Consider the following 20,697-nt stretch of genomic DNA (forward strand, 5'->3'; position numbering starts at 1 on the left):
CGGCTCCGAAGGCAGCGCAGCCTCCACGTTGGTGCTCGTACGCGGCAACTGGAAACGGCTTTGCGCCACTGATGAAAGCGAGAGCCGAGTTTGTTTTTCTGCGACCCCGCGGTCCGCCGCGGTGTTTTGCTGCAGCCCGACTGGGTCACGTGAGCTGATAGCTTTCTGCGTCCCTACAGCACAGAGAGCAGCAGGCCGTGAGCAGGAAGCGAGGTCAAAGGTCGCAGCCCCACCGCCTTCGCGAAACTGAACGGAATCATTCCGAGCTTCTCAAGCTGCTGTTCTTGCTGTAAACCGCAAACCGTGTCTCCGTCATCCGGGGACGTTGCGCGTTTCTCCGAAGCGACCCAGTGTTCTAGCTGCTTACGCTGCTAATGCCGGGGCAATTCGAGCTGCGACTCCAATCGCTACGCCACCTACTGCTGCGGTGCAAAGTGAGAGAAGTGGCTACTCCTAAAGATGGCTTAATGCTCTGAACTGTGAGTAACCGCTTCCGATGGCACGGCTGCATCTCTTTGGTTCTCTGCTTCTCCAATAAAACGGCCTTCGTAGAAGGTGGACGGGGTGTCTGGATTCCTCTGCTGAAATCTCATGCCTTCCCGCTGTCTCGCTGCGCCCATCATGGCTGCTAACTTGTGCTGCGATGTCGACGTCAGAAACGCATTCCAAAATGCCCGATCGGACCGGACGGGAAGCCAAAACGAGAACAGCAGATAAACAGAAAGGGGGTGGGCCCGAGGGCAACGTGAGGAAGGGTATACACTGTCCCACTGCCCTCTGACTCTGTCTCCTTGACAGAAAGGCGCCCATTGTGTTGTGCCCGTGACCCCCTGGCGTGCCCACCGCACACTGAGACCCTCTGTTCTTCTGCCACCGAGTGGCCTGTGAAGGCGCTTTGTTCCGAGGAGGCCGGGATCGCGAAGCCGGCGGCGAGAAAGTTACGCAAAAGCCTGTCGCGCATCTGACGTGCATCCTCAGGGAATCTATTAGCCGGGCAATTACGGATAATTAAACTTCGTGCTTGCTGGACTCCGAATGTGCCGATGGCCGCAGCGCGGAGGACGGACGCGCCTTTGGAAGCGCATGTAGGGGCAGCCAAATGTGCGACGTGACCGATCTGTTTGTGCTTCCGCTGTGTTTTTCTGCAGGTGTGCGATGGGCTGCTTATTTCCTGCCTCTGCTCTACCTTACTGTGTCTCTTTGAGCGCTGGATCACAGCTGACGGCTGGCGTTTCGCTTTAGTTTCGTGACCCCCTGCAGGGGAGGTGGCAGTAGTGGTGTGGAGGAACAGTCCCCAGGATCCAGATAGTCAGGCAGAAATTCAAATTGTGGAGACTCATTAAAGCGACTGCAGAATTTCACTAGTCTGGATTCGTGTAAAACTTGTGTTTTCATTATTAATGCTGACCCCTCGACTCCCCTCGGACGTATTAGCGCTCAGGACATCCGTGAACCTTCTTTCGTCGCCACTTCGCCGCGTTCCTGAGGAAGGAGGACAGTTACGAATGAGACGTGAGCCGAGTTCACGAAAGGTGAACCTGCATCCGAACAGGACACGGAACTCCTCCTTCCTCGGTCGCTTAGGATAATTACACTTTGCGCAGGTCACTTTCTGTCCCTGTTCACACACTTGCACCTGTCACACTCCTGAGTTTGCACATTCATACCGCTCACATACTTGCACCGTCATGCCTCTTTTCAGTGTCTTTTATCAACACAGAGACTGTAACTGCAGCCGTAGCTCAGGAGGCAGCAGGTGTGGCCACGGCACCTCTGCGTGCGGTACACGGCCATCAGTGCATTGTTCAATGTTTTAATAAAACTAGCAGGCAGCAGAAATGTTTAGAGCTACCTGGGGACAGCAGGGGATGCAGTGGTTAGAAGTGCCACTGTTGGACCCCCTGTAACAAGAGACTTGCTGTGAATTGACACAGTAAAAATTACCCTGCTGTATAAATGGGTAAATCAGTGTGGCTTAACACTGCAAGTTGTTTTTGAGAAAAGAATCATGTAAATGTAAGGACGGTGTGTGGGTTGACATGGACCAGGCTGTCTGGGAGGAGGGGGGCGCGGTGGTGCAGCGGGCTTGGCCGGGTCAAATCCCGCATGAGGTTTCTTGTGATGGACTGGCGTCCCGTCCTGGGTGTGTCCCCTCCCCCTCCGGCCTTACGCCCTGCGTTGCCGGGTTAGGCTCTGGCTCGACAAGCGGTTTCAGCTTCTGTGTGTGTGTGTGTGTGTGTGTGTGTGTGTGTGTGTGTGTATGTGTGTGTGTGTGTGGGAAAAGGGAAGAGGGCCTGCACAGAGGCAGGGGTGCATCCAGAACCACGTTTTGTCCCTCAGCATTGCCCAGGCAGCCGCATGATGAATTTCTCATCCAATTAGACCAACGAGACGGTAAAAGAGACTCATTGTTTTAATTCCTGCCCCTGCCCAAAATGTGCCGCTTAAGCATATTGCTCCCGAACTTCTTATCCATTTGTCTTGCTTAACCCTTTCTCTGAGGAAGCTTGGGCAGAGAGAGCACAGGCCATACCCCCACCGCTCTGACAGATTGGAGCCCGAACAGAATACTGATGTCACTGCCACCGTACTGCACCTGATTCATGTGTGGGCAGCAAGCGCCACGGCTCACGGTGCAGCGGCTCACAGAGGATATGAATACAATTTCCAATGTAAGTCGTTACAAAGTGATGAGACCATGAGCCACTAGTCTCTTAGAGTGACAAGGGAAGATACCCTTCCTTTTACAGGTCTTTTTAAGAGAAAATAGCAGGGAGGTTCAGACAAGCACTGGGACACGAGCTACGGGGCACAGTCTCTGTGACGTCTGCTGTTGCCTTTGTCCAGCCTTCCCAGTTGGGCGTCAGTTTATAGCTGCGCTTCTGTAGTTGATGCAACCTGTTTGGGGAATTACACAGGCAGAATCCAATTTGAAACTTTGAAGTTGTTTTGTACAATTTTGCACAGATTATGATCATATTCCTTTTGAAATAGAGGTAAAAAAAAAAAAAAGCACATGTCACAAGAAGGTCTAATAATTACAAATAAATCAAAAAACTCATATTCCTCACCAGTCCAATAGCGTTGATCTCTGCTGATCTGGATTCATGATTTTAGACCTGATTTGACTCCCCGTCAGCTCGTCTGTGGACCGTTTCTAAGATTCAGGAAAAGCTCGGCATCCTGCGGATCAATAAGGGATTTGCCTCCTCGGGATTAGCCTTCTTTTCAAATGCCGCCGACATTATTACAGGTCCACACGAATAAGGCCAGTGAGCTGGCTGACAGGAGCCGCCGGAGCATCTGTGGGTCCATCGCAGAGTGGGGCTGGGCAAACCTGGTAGGCAGCAATCTGTGGAATGTAGTCCTTTTGTACACTTGTTAAAATGCAAAGTAAACCTGCTGCTCTTCTGTCAACCCAAAGTCTTACGCCACTGCATGTCTAAGCTCATATATGGCAACAGAAGCACAAGCTGTTGTGTATATTGTTTTAATAAAGTTTGTTGTTGCAGCAGTGCCCTTTTTGGGCTCTGGAGCACAGGAGGTTTATGGGGATGGAGAGGCTGCTGGGGATGGATGAAGGTGGGAGGAGCTCAGTTGTAGTGTGTCTATAAACATTGGCCAAAAGACACAGAGGCAACAGGAAATTGTATGATTTTCATGAAGTTCCAGATACAAACATTAAGCATGTCTCCCCAGCAACCTAATGTGGCAGGAATTTTATGAATACAGTGCCTTGCAAAAGTATTAAAGCCCTTTGAAAGTGGCAATTTTTTCTGGTTTCGAAGATACATAGAAATGTTCTCCGAGTCACAATTTTTACTGAGATCTATTTAAACCAAGAGAATTTCAAAAGCCAAAATGAGTTATTTGTACTTAGGTATTAAAAATAAAATGTAAAACTGAAATGTGGTGCTTGCATAAGTATTCATACCCATGCACTCCAAAAGCTTAAAGTGGCAAATTGTTTCCAAACAAGACACATTTGCCTCTTATTTGGACATAACTGAATAATTAGTTTCTACCAGTGAACAATTAAAGTAAAGGTCACATTTTCTGGCTACAAAAATCAGTGTTTAGGGGTCATCAGTCAGGCTGGGAATCCACTGTGAAAATTAAGACTAAAGTGTATAACACACACCAACCCTGTTGAAAGTTGGCAGCATTTTCTGGATTTCAAAAGATACATACACATATTTTTCCAATAAGTTGTTTCATTGTAAATCTAAGTGTTCTCACTGTTTATTTTCAAAACCAAAGTAAAGTTTTATTTATTTATTTATTTTGAAAAAATGCTGCTTGCAGGAGTTTTTTTTTCCCTCCCATTCTTTCTGGCAGATTTTCTGCAGATCATTCAGGTTGGTTGGATGCTGCTTATAGATGGCAGATTTCAAAAAAGTGCCACAGATTCTCAACAATTCACTTTTTTTTTTTTGTTTGTTTTTGAGCCACTCCAGTGTTGCCTTGTTCTTAGGATTGTTTTCTTGCTGGAAGGTGAATCTTCTCCCAAGCCTCAGTTTCTGAGCTGACTGGAACAGTTTCTGTTCCAGTATTTCCTTCTATTTAGTTCTACCCATTCTTCCATCAAGGGGGGGGGGGTGCAGTGGACTTGGCCGGGTCCTGCTCTCTGGTGGGTCTGGGGTGCCTTGTGATGGACTGACGTCCCATCCTGGGTGTGTCCCCTCCCCTCCTTTCCCGCCTTACGCCCTGTGCTGCCGGGTAAGGTGTCGGTTTGCCGCGACCTTGCTCGGGACAAGCGGTTTCAGACAGGGTGTGTTCTTCCATCAGCCTTAACAGGATTCCCAGTCCATGTAAATGAAAATCATCCCTACAGTATTATGCTGCCATTACTATACTTCACTGTAGGGATGGTGCTTTTTGAGGCATAGGCAATGTAAGGTTTGCATTGTTCTTTGAGCTTTTTGGCCAAAATTTAAAGCGTTATCTTGGTTTCATCTGACCACAATACCTTTTCCCACATCCTAGCTGGGTCCCTTTCATGGCAAAGTCCAGACATACCTGTTTATGGATACTCTTGAGTAATGGCTTCGTCTTTCCACCATTCCAAGTATATCAGTGTCACGGAAAGCTCTTGATATTGTGGGCTCATGCACATTTACGTTAGTTTCAGAAAATGACTTCTGTAGTTCCTTCAAAGTGATGGCTGGAGTCTGATGTTTCCCTTACCAATTTACGTCTTGCTTGTGTGCTTAGTTTTGATGGATGGCTTTCTTTACAAAGCGACTGGGTAGTGTGATACACCTTCCACTTCCTGATGATTGGTCCAATAGTGCTCAGTGGGACATCCAAGCACTTTATTTTTTGTACCCTTTCCCTGATTTAAGCATTTGGATCCTGCTATCTTTTACTTGTGTGGTATGTTCTTTAGTCTTCATTTTCACGGTGGGTTCACAGCCTGGTTATGGCCCCTAAACAGTGATTTTGCTATCCAGAAAATGTGACTTTTAATTGCTCACTGATAAAAATTATTCAGTCATGTCCAAATATGAGGTAAATATCTCTTGTTTGAGAACAATTTGCTACTTTAAGCCTTTGGAGCGCAGGGGTAAGAATTCATATGCAAGCAGCACATTTCAGTTTTACATTTCATTTTTAATATCTGAGGGCAAATAATTTTGGCTTTTGAAATATTGTTAGTGTGAGATATATCTCAGTAAAAATAGTGATTGGGAGAACATCTGTATATATCTTTTGAAATCCAGAAGATAGTGCTAACTTTCAAGAGGCTTAATGCTTTTGCAAGGCACTACTTATACTGTACATATAGTAAAATAGTGCATTATGAATGTGATATTAGTTTCCTTCTTTAATCATAAGACATTCTCTTGGAAGGTGAAACAAGAGTGAGACCGTCGAGAGGCATCTGCTGTACTCACTGAGTGGCCTGAAGAGGCTCCCATCCTTTGATAGAAAGTGTCAGAATGAGACCCAGGCACAGCAGAACCCTCAATCAGATTATTATATCGCTGCATTTGTGAAAAATGTTCTTAGCTGAATGTAAAGACTAACAAAAACCAAAAATCACAACTCATGAAGAGTTGTGGTTAGGCAGCTGGACTTGAGATTCACTGTGTGCAGTGTTGATATATTATCAAACCATATAAATCATTATAAGTGATAAACTGTGTCAAGTAAATTGACTGGGATATGGAACTTGGGTGTGGAAATAAGAGAATTTGGCAGCTCTGTGGTTTTAAGGCTTTGCTACACTTGTGTGTGCGTGGTGTAAACTTGGGATCTATAGTAATGATATACTGTATACATATCAGGCCATGTCAGAATCTCACCCTGAAATGGCAAAATACACTCATGGTCCTTCTGTGTGCTTTCCTGCAGCTTGTACTCCATCCGACAGGATCGAGGACTATGGTAGGGACTCGTGTCCAGAGTGAGCTCTGGTAGTGTAATGGTTATTGCTGCTGCCTTTGGACCCCGAATCAGAGCTTTGAATCCCAGCTACAACTGTAACACCCTTGAGCAAGGTACTTACCTTAAATTAGCCAGCTGTACATATAGGTAGGGGGTGCGGTGGCGCAGTGGGTTGGACCAGGTCCTGCTCTCCAGTGGGTCTGGGGTTCGAGTCCCACTTGAGGTGCTTTGCGATGGACTGACGTCCCATCCTGGGTGTGTCCCCTCCCTCTCCGGCCTTACGCCCTGTGTTGCCAGGTAGGCTCCGGTTCCCCGTGACCCCATATGGGACAAACGGTTCAGATTGTGTGTGTGTGTGTGTGTGTGTGTGTGTGTGTGTGTGTGTATACACATATAGGTAAGTAACTGTAGGAAGGTTCACATTGTAAGATTCTTTGGAGAAAAGCATTTGCTAAATGTAAATTCTGTCACACAGATTTGCAGTGTACTGACCAGAGCCTCAGCTGAGCACAATCCACTCCCGAGGTGATGCAAAATTATACATGTCACATCAAGCAGCCATTGGGCTGAGCCACAACTGATTGCTTGAGTATGTGTTCCATCCCCAGGTATATTGGACTCCCACCAAGTCACACTCTGTGATCTCAGGGCCCTGTATTCATGTATATCTGTTGAATGTACTCTTTATCTGTACCCCTTAATGTGAGAACGAGGGCCGGTATGTGCTTAATGTCCCTGGAAATCTTTAGTATGCTTTAGTGTGCAACTTTTGTTCTGTAATAGAGTTGAGACTCACAAGCTCAGCTGGAACAGATGGGTCACGAAACAGAAGTTTTATAAGCTAGAGTGCACACCTCACTCTTAGTTGAGGAAACAGTCCTTTTCCCTTCCCCTAGATGTATTTAAGTGCCCTCCAGCACGCACTTGGGCTTAGATTTCGAAGGCTCAGGGAAAATAGTCCGATTAAACGAAAGATGCAAATGTGTTTTATTTAAAGAGGACAGCAGTACGGATGGCATTTAGAACCGGAATGTAATGAAAGTCTGCGACACACGCAGATGTGGTGACCATCTCTCAGGCCCTGGAGGAGCAGCAGATTAGGACCCGCTGTCCCGTCCATCAGACTACTGGAGCGGATGGGACCTCAAAAAGACATCCATGGTAACCTTTACCTGCTGGGTTTGTCACGGCATTGATTCACTTGATTATGTGCGGAGTGTGCCATAGTCCTGCAGTCAATGGGACACAGGTCTCCTAGGACAGTGCCTTCATAGGGAACTGTGCAGGCGGTCCTTTGCCGTTGCCGCTAGCTCCCCAACTCTCCCCCCAGCAAATCTTTCTTGAAATTCTAGCATGGTCGTACTAGCAAATATAGGCCTATTACTCAGCTCACCAAACCCCATCGGGACAAAATGAAACCACATGACCCATTTCTAGAGAGGAGCGTAAAGATGGGTGGCAAATGAGAAAATGTCTTGGAGCCGCACTGACAAGCGGTCAGTTGAAGGAGCGGCGGAGTCGGCTGCCTGCAATGGTGTCTTTCAAAAACGCACTTGCCCTTCCACGTCTGAGACTATTTCGTCTTTTAAGGCTACGTTTGGTATAATGTGGAGAGCGATGAACTTTCTGTCTCAAGTGCAATGTGTGTCCGGAACCCTCACCGGTGTATCACTGCTATAGAAGCTCCTGCAGACCAGATAAAGTGCACACAGAGTTGTGGTAGGGTACAGTATAGAGTATATGTTGCCAAGGCCTGTTTGTCTGGAAAACTAAATGTGGCCTGTTATGGAGTTTCAGCTGAATTAATTCAATTAGATGTGAGGATTCTGCCAGTGGTTCTATGAGAGACAGTATGGTATTTGTTTTTGTAGGAGGAGTTTATTCTGTTTCAGTAGGACTGATTTATGATGCCCCCTCCCGTCTTCATGGAAGCTGCGTATCTCACGAGCTCTCTGGTGTCACTACTGTTTTAATAGGTGCTACTACACAGCCTGTTTCGTTAGGCAACAGAAACCTGCCTTAGCTTATTCACTGATTCTGTTTAAGGGGCAGATGCACACGCATCGTTCTTTCCTTCTTTTTTAAGCTTTATATAGTTTCTGTATGCACCCTCAGATGGCACGATATGTGCTTTGCTGTTCATTACAGAAGCACTACATCAAATGGGTAGCTGGTATCGTGGGAACTGGCTTTCTTTTATATGGCGCATTGTGTGTCTTGGCCATTCCTGGGCATCATTCCTATGTCCTCTACAATTCACAATTGCTAATGTTGAGACAGTCCACCTTCTTTAAGAATTCTCCGATATGAATAAGGGAATGTGGGTAATCATTGAGGCCTCTGAGCCATTGAATTCTGTCTTGCATCTCTTTTCCTGTCTGAAGCTACAAATGTGGAATTTCTCTCTAGTCACTCACTTTCCTTAACTGCTTCTTTAAGCTGGGGTCATGGCAATCCAGAGAGATCACGGTTAGAACACGCAAGCTCCATGTAGACTGAGCTGGACGCAAAGTTATGACTGAACAGTCTAGGCATTGTGACAGGGAAGCACTACCTGCTGTGCCACCCTTTTTACATTTACATTTACTTTTATTTATTTTGTTGAAAATGATTAGTGTTAATTTTTTTGTTGGGTTGGTGTCATGAACCAGTAGTAAATGGTGTCGGTGGTGATTTGAGTTACTTAGACTTGAAGAAGCTACTAGTATTAAACAGTTTTTAAAGGCATTTATGTTATGACCCTTCATATTTTAGAGATAAAAAATTAACTTGATTGCAATTTTTACTTAAAGTACAGTAATTAGATTTATTTATTTATTTTTTTTTACAGAAACCCAATTTAAAATCTTGCTAAATCTCTGTTCCTCTATAGCAGTAAATATAAATCCTCTATAGCAATAAATATATTGTAAATGAAATGATGGTGTCCAGACACTTTTCTCTCCATCGTTACGTTAAAGTGCCAGTCAGAGTTACAGCTTTAAATAAAGTTTGATTCTTCCATGATACTTCATCAAGAAGTTAAGGATAAACCCGAAGACAAGAGGAGCTGATCTTTTGTTTTTTGTACCTTGGAATTGTTCATAATTTTTTCTGTAACCCCTGTGATACATTTGAAGTTAAAGCTGCACATGTTGCAAAAAATATATGAAAGAATCAGCAGATACAGAAATTTTGTCTGAATGCTGAAAGTAGTGTGTATAAAAAATAAATGTACACAGACAAATTATTCAATGCTTTATTATTTATGGCTGAGTACTTTGGATGTTGGATCCTAGACTCTGTTCAAGGTTAAAACTGATGTCTTACCTGAGCAGGGTGCAAAGCAGAGGCGTGGCTGTGTATTTTTCAGGGGATTTAATTTTGGTTATGTTCAGTGCTAAGTACCAGTAAGGTGACATACACAACTGATTAAAATGCTGCACCTCCTTGGTCTACCCCGGTCACCTTCCGTTTGCCTTCTGTCCACTACTCTTTTATACTCAGCAGACTGAAGAGGAGCGGACAGCTGCCCCCTTTTTCCCAGCTTTCATGGAAGGCATGAGAGTTTCTGCACACTTTATCTCCTATTCCTAGCTTTTCATTAAAACACTTTCATAGACCGTTTCCCTTTGTCTCTGGTCAAACTTATTATGAGGGGGAAAAAAGCATTTAAAATAATTTAGTATATTCCTTGTTGCTTTATATGGAAGAGGGACTCACATTACTGGACTTGGTTACAGTGGGAGCTTCTGTTGTACAGATGTAATATCGACCAGTACAAATCTGAGAGGATTATTATTACTATTTATTTGCGTGGATGACGCTGCACATCACTCATTTCTGCATTTTAGTCATTATATAGCTCCGTGTTTTCTGAAGCAATTTGAGTTAAGTGCACATTGCTCAAGGGTTCAACATTAATGGTTCTCCAGGGATTTGGACCAACAGCACTTTAGTCACAAGTCTAACTCCTTAACCACTATTGCACACTGTTCCACAAGATTGACTGATTGATTATGAACATTAGGAAGTTTTTTAAGTCTGTAAAGCGTGTATTTAATGTACCAGTGGTGTAGTAAAAAGGTAACAGTTCTGTGTGGCTGTGCTTTAAGGCTGATCCAGAGCTGGAGGCTGATAGGTGACTGGAAAGTGGCCATATCCTCCTCTACATTAATTTCCATACTTATGTTGCAGCAAAACAGAAAAAAAAATAAATAAATTTCTCCATGATGATATTGCTGCTGATGAACTGGCAAACACTGGAGAGGAGCCAGTATATCGAACTGTGAAGCCTCTCAGCTGTGGCTGGTTTTCTTGCTTTTTGTCATCTACAACAAACCATTAATACATCAGTGCTTGAGTATTGGTGCAAGCACTGAATGTGTGTATCCTCAGGCATTGGCTCAGTTTGTCACAGAGATGTCTTTCGTCATCCATGTGCACATATAAGACTGTATTGAGTTGCATGCACCTACTTGTGCGATGAACATCGGTGCATAAAGTGGAAAGAAACAAACTAAGATTACTTAAGAATCGCACATCTGCAACTATGTCTCTCTCCTAATGTAATGCACAAATTGTATTTCTATGAGATGTACGTCACTTTGGAAAAAAGCGTCTGCTAAATGAATAAATGTAAATGTAAGACTGAAAATAGACAACTGCCTAAACAAATCTAATTCAGTTATGGTACATTTTTCTGAAATGAATAGAGGTCTTATACAAAAAGTGCTCATGAAATCTAGCTGTGAGTTTGGGCGTCCAGCTTGGAGTCCCTGTAGTCTCAGTGCGAGTCCTCATGTTCAAAATTAAAGTGTTTTTGTCATATCTATCACAGTGTCAACGGCTGAAGGCTTTATGAATGTGTAATCATGCAAGATCAAGTCCAGTCAAAGTTGCAGATTACTGCCCTTTTTCTGCTTTTAAAGGTCAGTTGTAACTTGGTCACAGACATTGATGTTTAGTGAAAGATATTGACATACTGATGTAGAGAAAGGGGGTAAAACGGAGGGCTTCACTTCCTCATCGCATGAAGGGCATCTCTAGTTAGTCAAAGGCACATAGTGTGTGTTTCTGCCAAGTGGTGTGTTCAGGGGGCCATTCATTCTAATCAGTTTTGGTGAAATTACCCTCAAACACGTGCCCAAGGAGATTCTATATTTACCTTGCAGATCTGTTTTTTTTTTTTTTTTTTTCCTTTCCTCATTTTCTCTCTGAAACTGTGGTGTTTGCTGCTAGGTACTGTATCCAGACAGCCCGCCACATGCCTAAAGAAAAGTCATCTTCCATTTGGAAAGTGCTAGAAGTTCTTTCTTCTGTTTAGTGTCCTCTGCTTCTACACTCTTTCTTACTCTTCCTGATTGGTGACGAACCTGCTCTGTTTTCCACAGCTGTGGCCCCTGGACTCTGCGTGTTGCTTTCTCTTTCTTCAAATGTGTTGTGCATTTATATTTTGGCCTATTTTTCTTCATCTTGAAGACACATGCAGATGGAGGAGGGAAGGGCAGGGTTATTACACTCCACCTCAGTGAACACACAGCAGTTACAAACACCACCATGTCTCATCCCTATTGTGCGTGTGCAGCATAAATACAGGCCGACATGGATATGCCCGTCTCCGGGCAGGCCGGCCTTTGAGAAAGCAGTCGCCAGGTCACTGCGTTTGTGGCCCCGCAACAAGGAAAGAGGGAGCGCAAATGTGCGGAGCCCTGTGGGGGACCCTGTGGAACATCTCCTCAAAGACACGCACCCCTCAGAAACATGGTCTATATTATAGGCTCATGAGAGAATGCGACGACCAACACCTTTCATCTCTGTTGGGGGTGCTTCCTCTGGAGCGTCCCATCCCTCTACTGCTGCCTTGTGTTCATGTTCCTTCTGACAGCAGGAGAACGGTCATTATTATCTCTCGCAAAGGATCCTCAGAAAAGAACCATGTAAGCTTGCACCTGAGTTTCTTTTTTTGCCGCTATGAAATACATATTTTTATAGGAATTTGGAGTAGGTTGAAATGGAATAAGATGTAAAGTTTATACCTGTAATGTCAGGCTTTGTTCAAAGTTCTAGTGATTCTACGTATAAAAAGTGCATCTAGATATTGTTCAAAGTGGAAAGTAACATGGATGTGTTTTACAGCGCACATGTAGTTGGAGATAACAAATGCCCAGGCAGAGTAGAAGGAATTTAGTGGAGGAGAAGGTTTTGTAATAAGGGCTTCCAGTTGTATGCTCCAAATGTGTATGTGTCTCTGTAAAGTAATGTTTAAAAGCGGTACATATATAAAATAATGGACTCTATATATGTATTTCACCAAGAAGGAATCTGACTAAGCAGCTTGGTCCTGAGGGAGGGGAAGGTTCACTGAAGGAGGGCAGGCATCGTTCTTCTGAAGGCTCACATGCCATCCTGAATCATCTTTATTGTCCTGCTGTGTGCAGCACTAGGGAGCTGATGGTTTGTGGCCTGACCACAGTGCGGTCGGTTGGGCAACCACCGCAGCCGCCCCCCTCCCAAAGCCTTAGTATCTCTGCCTCCGCCCCGTTTGACATTTTGACCTCTGGCACCCACCACTGAGGTCATTCTAAGCAGAACTTTCCTGGGTGCTGCTGATGTCTCCCAAGAGGAGGGACGAGTGAATGCCCGTATGTCCAGGCTGCCTTTTTTTTGTTCACATATGTACCATGTTATTTCCAGCCTATAAATTCTCTGATTGCTTACGTTTCAGTGAATGGGATGGGACCAATTGTATAGATGCTGAAAAAAAATGTCTATAAAGTCACATAGTGCTCATGGCTCATGCTACCTGCCTGAGAACTTCACTTTGAGGTGAAAAGAACATTGGTGTGATGGTGTGTGATGGTGTAGCAAGTCGTAGGGGCCAGTGTTTTCCACTTGGGAGCAAAACGACGTTTTGTTGTGCACAGTTTGTGAAATGTACACACGGAATAATTATTGTACTTAACGGGATGTTAATAAGGCGAGGTTTTCTGATGGTTTTCTAGTGATTGTCGAATGATTCATAATATTCACAGAAAGTACAGCCGTAATTTGAATCGGTGTGCGTGTATTCACTGTGATCCTGTGGACACATGCTCTGAATATTGTGCTTTGAATTAAATTGAGGGTCTGTCCTTTCCAAGCATTTTATTTGTCCCCCACTATAAATTTTCATCACAGGCTGCTGGAAGTCACCACCCTTCCCAGCATCCCCAGGTGGGAATACAATTAGGTGAAGGGGCTCTCTCGTTCATTCTTCCAGCCTTTGCGTGGCAATCATTTGTAAAAACGGTAGACTCGAATGAGCTCGACAGACCACAGCAAAGGCAGAGAGCACTACAGCAGCCTCCAGGGAAATAATTCCATTACAAAAAAGACGGAGCAAAAAGGCAGCGTCGGGGAGGCAGAAAACGCTGGAGCAACGAAAAGGGAGCCGTAGAATCGCTATGAAGCAAACTAGCGAGCTCTGTGCACAATGAGTGGCAGCGCTGAGCAAAATATGTATTGAAGACAAAGGCTTTGTCTCCTGGCCTTTATTCACCACGTGTCCCCCCCACCCCCAAGGTTTTTAATTAAATGGCCTCAGCTCCATCTCTCTCTACCCATAGCTCCCTATTACATAGGGCAGATAAGGGATTGCTATCTGTGGCCTGTTAAGAAAGGCGACTGGGCAGCCAAGCCTCATGAAATTTGTCACAAGATCTCATTTTCCTCATTGCCAGACGTGATGCTTATAATTGATGTGGAGGCAGTGGTAATTTATTGGCTGTCCGCAATTATCGTCCCCTGGAAGCTCGGGGTTGGGGCACAGGGCTTAAGGTTTTGGGGTATGAAGTAAAGGGCTTTTTTTTTCCATACATAGAGTAGCGGCTGGTTGTTCAGCTGATTCTGATGGGCGGTTTTACCGAGCGTTTCGGTCACTGGGTTGCGAATGTGTGGCTGGGAAGAGAGAAGCTGCTGCTGCCCACGTACAGCATGGAACTGACCACTTTGAATTCTGGAAGATGTATCTAACGGTGTGAATAACAAAAACAAAAATAATGAGTTCCTTATAGAGAACAGTATGTATATGTGTGTGTGTGTGTGTGTGTGTGTGTGTGTGTGTGTGTGTGTGTGTATACAGTGTGTCTGTTCATGTCATTTTTGGAATCTATAAAATAATACCTTATTGCGCCTTATTGTTTGTACAGAACACATTTAAGTGCAATGCATCTGAAACAGAAGCTCAGTCTTATTTTAATTTTTTAAATGCATCTTGCCTTATCAGAGCTTTGTTCTAAATATAAAACAATCCCAGTCTGTGACTTCCTGTGCCTTGGTTATAACATTAAATACAAATAAATAAATCCCTTGGTTGCCAGTGCAGTTAAAACAGGCAAATCATTAGCAATAAGAAAGTGGAGCTCACGCAAACTGCCCGGTGAAAGGAAAATATTAGAGATGATACACTGCCTGAAGAGTGTGTGTGTGTGTGTGTATATTAGAGAGAGAGAGAGAGGAGGGGAAGTAGTTGCTGACAGTGTTGATCCCACATGGTGTCATAACTGCTGGTTTCATGGCAGATGATCACAAAAACTGCAGAATGCTTAAAATATAAGAAGAGCTATTTCCCCAGTATTGAAAGTACTTGTCATAATTGTTATAAAAATGTAGAAAGTATGCTTTTAAGAAGCTTTTTGATGTATGTGTTTAATTTGCTGTGCGTTTCAGCATTACTGTACCATGGGGGGTCTTAACTGTGAGCTGCAAGTCTTTCAGACGCTTTCATGTGCGCCTCTTACGGAGACAATTGCATAAAGGTTGATTAGCAACCGACTCCTCCTCCTGCTTATCTGTGAACACACTTGTTCGTGTCACGAGCCGTCACCGAGACGCGCCCGCTAGTGAGGAGCCCCTGTGCCGCGGCGGCCCTGCCTGTCTGTCTCACTCCCCGTTTGAGGAATGCAACTTGTTTGTTTTGTCTCCCTGCGCTGCTGTTGTTCTCTTGCCAAATTAGACTTTCAAAAGAAGCACCAGTGGGAATCTGGGATCTTGCTTCCCCCTTTTACAATTATGCTCATATTCAGGTAGTCCTTTCTAGAATGTGCCTTTTAAAGAGAGCTTTTCTGAAGCTGCCTGGCAGAGTGTCCGGTACTACCTGACCGGCTGCGATCCATCCAAGTGAGAATGGAGGTAGGAGGCAAAAGAACATGTGGTTTTTTTTGTATGGGAGGTGGGGGGTGGGGGGGGTCTTGTCTTTACGGCACATTGACACTTACTGGAGGCGGTCAGCATGGAAGGGTCACTGCACCTTGGCGATTTCATCCAGTGCATCTTTGGTCTCACCAGTCCCGTCACTGGTCCACAAGCCTTTACTGGTCAGGCTTGGTGGGGACCAGAGATACTAATGATGTCCATTAGAGATGAGCAGACCTGACACCTGTACGGGGGAGCAAGAGGGTGAGCGGTTCTTCTCAAGATCTGCTGCATGCTTGCTCTCATTTCTCTACACACAGTGTGGTCACCTTGGATTGCTGTGCACTACAAAGTCTGCTGCCCTGCTACCACTACACACACACACACACACACACACACACACACACACACACACACACACACACACAGAGACTTTCATTCATTTCATTCTCCAAGCTCCTCTGACCCACTTTGGAGCAGCTTCATTTGGAGCGTGCAAGAAAACGTAAAAGCTTTTAAAGAAAAATATACCCAGAATATTTTAATCAAGAATGACATGCCGCCCCTCCTTGATCATTGTCTTCCTTCATGGACAGGGAAAAAAAAAAAAAAAAAGACGTGGCCTGTCACAGTGATACTGCACATTCCATATGGTGATCGTCTTAGGCATGGTGGATGACAAGCACTCGTAAGCTGTTGTCTTCAAATAGGATTTCTCAAAGTGACATGATTCCTCCCCCCCCCCGTAGCCTGTGCTTTTGCTGGCGAGATCTGTTATTAAGCAAATGAAGTGCTCCGGGCCACCATTAAATCCCTCCACTTTGTCATGGTGCGCTTTAACTTATCTTGGCCCATTCTCTTGTTCATCACTTACACTCTCCTGACTCCTCGCATTTTCTCGAGTGTGTAGGTAAAATATTTCAAATCGGCCTTGCCTTTGAAACATGGGGCACCGAGAGCGGATTGTAAGTGCTAATCAATGAGTCTTAAGAAGCCACATTGATCGGAATTTAGAAGTTTAAAAAGAAACAGCCGGTTCAGCCGACCAGAGCTGATTTACTGGGGGGGACAGCGGAGGCCTCTGCTCTCGGCTGTCCTCCGGGTGCTCGGGCCATGGGGGAGGGTCACGCGACGCATCGTCTCAAATCCACCATTAGTAATTGTGCTAAGCATATGGTCATTGTGAGCGATCACTGTGCGCTTCTTCATATTTAACAGAGACACTTTGAACAGCTCAGACAGGTGTACCACAGGTATTGTACCACAGGTGTGTCATAGTGCTCCCTCACTAAGCACCTAAATTCCACCCACTCCCACAAGTCCCTTCTGCAGCTGCTGACTTGTCCGCTTAACTTGAAATTAGCACTCGCTTAGATAAGGGGCCGTTTGACGGAAGTCCTTTATTCTGGGCGTTTTCGACAGGCCTGGGCATTGTGGGGGTGGAGGAGAGGGAGAGAAAGGGAGAAACGGTGCCGCAGCAAGAGGGACTGGCAGCTGCTACCCGGAAATTGATTGCATTAATTGATATGCCAATATGTAAGCTTGTTACATCCACCATTGCTTAGGATGATGGTGAACAAGTCTTGCTGATCAATGGAACCAATAAAGGCTTCTTTCATTAATGAGAAATGTGGTAATTAATGTTATCCGTGAACCAATTAGAGCACGTAAATACATCCAATGGTAAGCGCTGGACTTGGCACTGCTGCCGTATCCTAGAACTTATTTTCTCCCCGCGCCTGTCTCCTCCATATGCAGTCGTGGTTGGCTCTGAGCGACGATCTGGTGCTCCTCGCTGCCGACAGCTTTCATCCTTATGCTTTACGCAGGAATGCTTTGCTGTGATTTTTTTTTTTTTTTTTTTTTTTTGAATGTGGCGTGGTGACATAACGCATAGCGCTGGTGCCACACGGCACTTGGGCTGTGGCATCATAAGTTTGATTCCAGCTCAGCGTGTGTGAAGTTTGCACGTTCTCCCTGTGTTCATATGACTGGAATACATTTCCTTGTTTTTTTTATTTCATTTCAAGGAATTGATTATTTTCCCCTCTGTCTAAGGAAAGGCTGTTAATTTAGGAGCAGGTATTGAAGATAAAGTGACACCTGGTAAAGTGAATGTAGAAAATCCCTCTTATTCTTGAGAAGAAAGCAGTCCTCCTTTGTTCGCAGTATCTGTAAATTGAATCTTCCAGGTAAAAATGTGATTGATATTCTCTTTTAGTGAAACATGAGAAGCTGTTTACCTTTCCCATGAAAACAGGTGTCCAAAAAAGGCCAACAAATAGTGCACAAAGTGGCCAATGAGGTGGAGCAGGAAGTCCAGGGTTCCGGACCATTGGGTTCTACCGCAACTCCAAGGCTCAGGCAGTTGTGTGTTCGTCCCACTGAGGTGGTAACTTTCATGAACACGCTGCCTCTGATTTATTCTGCCAAAAAACAGAGAGCACTGAACAGAATCAGATTCCCTCATGCCACATGTGTGATACGCGGATGATGTTCAGACCTGGGATTTTATTGGGAGTTTTGTTTGGAGCCGAGGAGAAGAGCAAAGAAACCGTTTAATTTTTTTAACGTCTGAGTCGCAGAGCCCTAATCCGTATTTACAGTGAGGCCGGCTAAATAAACAGTAAGTAAGTTGTTTGGGCCACGGGAATATCAATGCCTGCAACTTGCTAAGGCCCTAGCTCTGAATGGTTCTGTAACGACCCTGAAAGACCCCAGGAGGATACCCTAATTGAAAATTAATATCAAATCGATACGGTGGTCCATTTACATATTGATCATAAATGAGTAGGAAGGCACAAAGTGTGCGCCAGATCGATAGGGCCCGTTTGCAGCAGCCAGTGCACTACATTTCACATGGCAGCCGCTGCTCTGGGGGTTAATCTGCGCTGCCTGTTAAAGAGCTGCTGTCAGGGCTCTCGTACGAACACCCGGCCGTCGTCTTCGCACTTCCCCACCTGCCGCTTAGCCTGGCGACGGGTCCAGCAAGGGCATTCCTACATGGAGACTGCTTTTAAGTAATAGGGAAACAATCACTTGCCGTTTCCGCACCGCCGGGGCAGTTTAGGTAAGTCGTCGTTCTGTGTCGCTTTCCACAAAGTCCACGTTCCTGTGGAACCAGCTCCACATTCGGAATCCAGTCCGCCCGACCACGGAGAGAATGCGAAGCCTAAAAAAGAGGCATTCTGAGTAACGGTTATAATAATATGGGTTCTGTGGCTCTACACCCTGTTTTGTCAGCGCTCGCAGTACGTGACGTTTCGCCAGTATGCTTGAAAGAGGCAAATGCCCGTTTCTTTTTCGCCCTGTTGTGAGAATGTGTAAATAAGCAGCAGCATAGCATCTAAAGCTGGCATCAGTCTGTTCACAGTTGGTCAAACTTTCCATACATTTTCGAAATGAATCTATTAAACTGGCCTGTTGGAATTTCAGCTGCCAACCAGAGAGGACCCCAATCCACAGTACCGACTGTAGCTCAGCAAACGTGAGAAAAGAAAAATGAAGCATGGAGATGGTTTCCGCATGTTTTTGGAGGGAGACGGAAGGGTTTACCTGGCTCAGCGGTCCTTCCTGCTCCTCCTCCTCCTCCTCACACCTCTCCGAATACAAGGAAGTAAATTTCCCAGCCACCCTGAGGTCGCTCTGTGTTGCAGGTTCTAACACCCCATTTTTGCCGTTCTGATCAAGACTGGATACTGCGAACACACCTGGTGCTTTGTGCCTTAATGCATGAGAGCAACTCTGTCTGACCCCAAACCCCCAGCCGCTCCCCATAATACACTGGGGGTCCGATCATGTAGCGGAGCCCCAGGAGCGAGGCGGCATCTCATCACTTCATTATGGACCCTTCCATTGACTTTGCCGCACCGAACCGATGAACTGAGGCTGTGGACAAGGGCAAATAATTGGTGAGAAGCAATTCATCTCACAACGAGAAGCCCTGCAAAGTCGTGGGGGGCAAGATGGCCGGACACCTTCAGATGACCCCCGGTATCCTTCTCCAGCAGTACTGCACTGGTGCGAAGGGCGTACAAATAAGAGCATACCCAACGGCGCCGTGACCGCGGACCTCGGGAGGACTGCTGTGAAGCTGAGCGAACCGAATGGGGACATGATGGTGGGACAGAGCAGGGAGTCACACAGCTGACTCACTCTTTTGTTAGTTTCATACAAAGTGCATCTCTTTTGTCTGAATTTGCTTTACTTGTTGATGTTTTCATCAAATGTGACAGACGTGCTTTGTACACTGCAGGAACACTTTGTTGCGTTTGAGTTTGAGCCCCCAGACGGTCCACATCATGTACCTTTTGTGCGAATAATTAACGCCGCACCAGTCACTGCCTCCCATCCTTTTTCATATGACGTCCAGAAGCGCAGACCTCTGCAGTCTGTAGTTTGGCGTGCTGTGCTGGTTTGGTGGAGGACCAGTCTCCGGGGGTCCGCTATTAGCGGTGATTGTTAATCCCTCGTAATGGCGGAACTAGACCAGGCTCCTGCCAACCCACTCATTTCCATGCCTGTCTGTGGAGTCAGCACAAGTGGCCCCGGCTAACCTTTCATTTCACAAATGTTGCTGATGTGATCTTAGACATTACGCTAACAGTTTCCGCTGAAAGTTAGAAAGTAATATTGAATTATGTGGTGGCGTGCACCCTGTAATGTTCCCTGCACTGCATCAATGAATAAGCTTATTTAGTAACACACCCTACGAGAGACATGTTGCTCAGGATGGACGCCGGGACACGAGCTCGTCCTCTGGTGATGCTCAGTAGGAGAGCGGACAGAGTATTTCTAATGAGCTTCTTAGACGTGAACAAGTTTTCTTCAAAGTCACGTATAGGCCCACACAAAGAGGATCACATTACAGGCTTGTAAATGTTTGTCACGGAAGAATGTTTTGTCTGCTCAGACATCAGTTGTGTGAAACATGTTTTAAAGTGCTGTTTTTTTTTTTTTTTTTTTAATTATTATTATTATTATTATTATTATTATTGAAAAAGCCTCTCTTCTGAGTCCCACTCCTACCAGTGTGATCTCTCACTGTACGGTCTTCTCGCCTAACACCATTAAACCAGATTTAACCAGCTGTGGTAGCATGTGATTGTGCTAATGGAACTCGTAATGAATACTGTGCTGTGAAGAGTTTAGCCT

The 20,697-nt window shown here is 45.3% G+C and overlaps 1 protein-coding gene across 1 annotated transcript in view; it reads left to right on the top strand.

Moving 5' to 3' along the window:
• LOC108926358 (zinc finger homeobox protein 3-like) overlaps positions 1–20,697 on the top strand; it is a 125,126-nt gene that overhangs the window by 73,833 nt on the left and 30,596 nt on the right. The window lies entirely within an intron of this gene.

This window comes from Scleropages formosus, chromosome 7 (genome assembly GCF_900964775.1).
Source record: "Scleropages formosus chromosome 7, fSclFor1.1, whole genome shotgun sequence".
In the NCBI taxonomy this organism is placed as follows: domain Eukaryota; kingdom Metazoa; phylum Chordata; class Actinopteri; order Osteoglossiformes; family Osteoglossidae; genus Scleropages; species Scleropages formosus.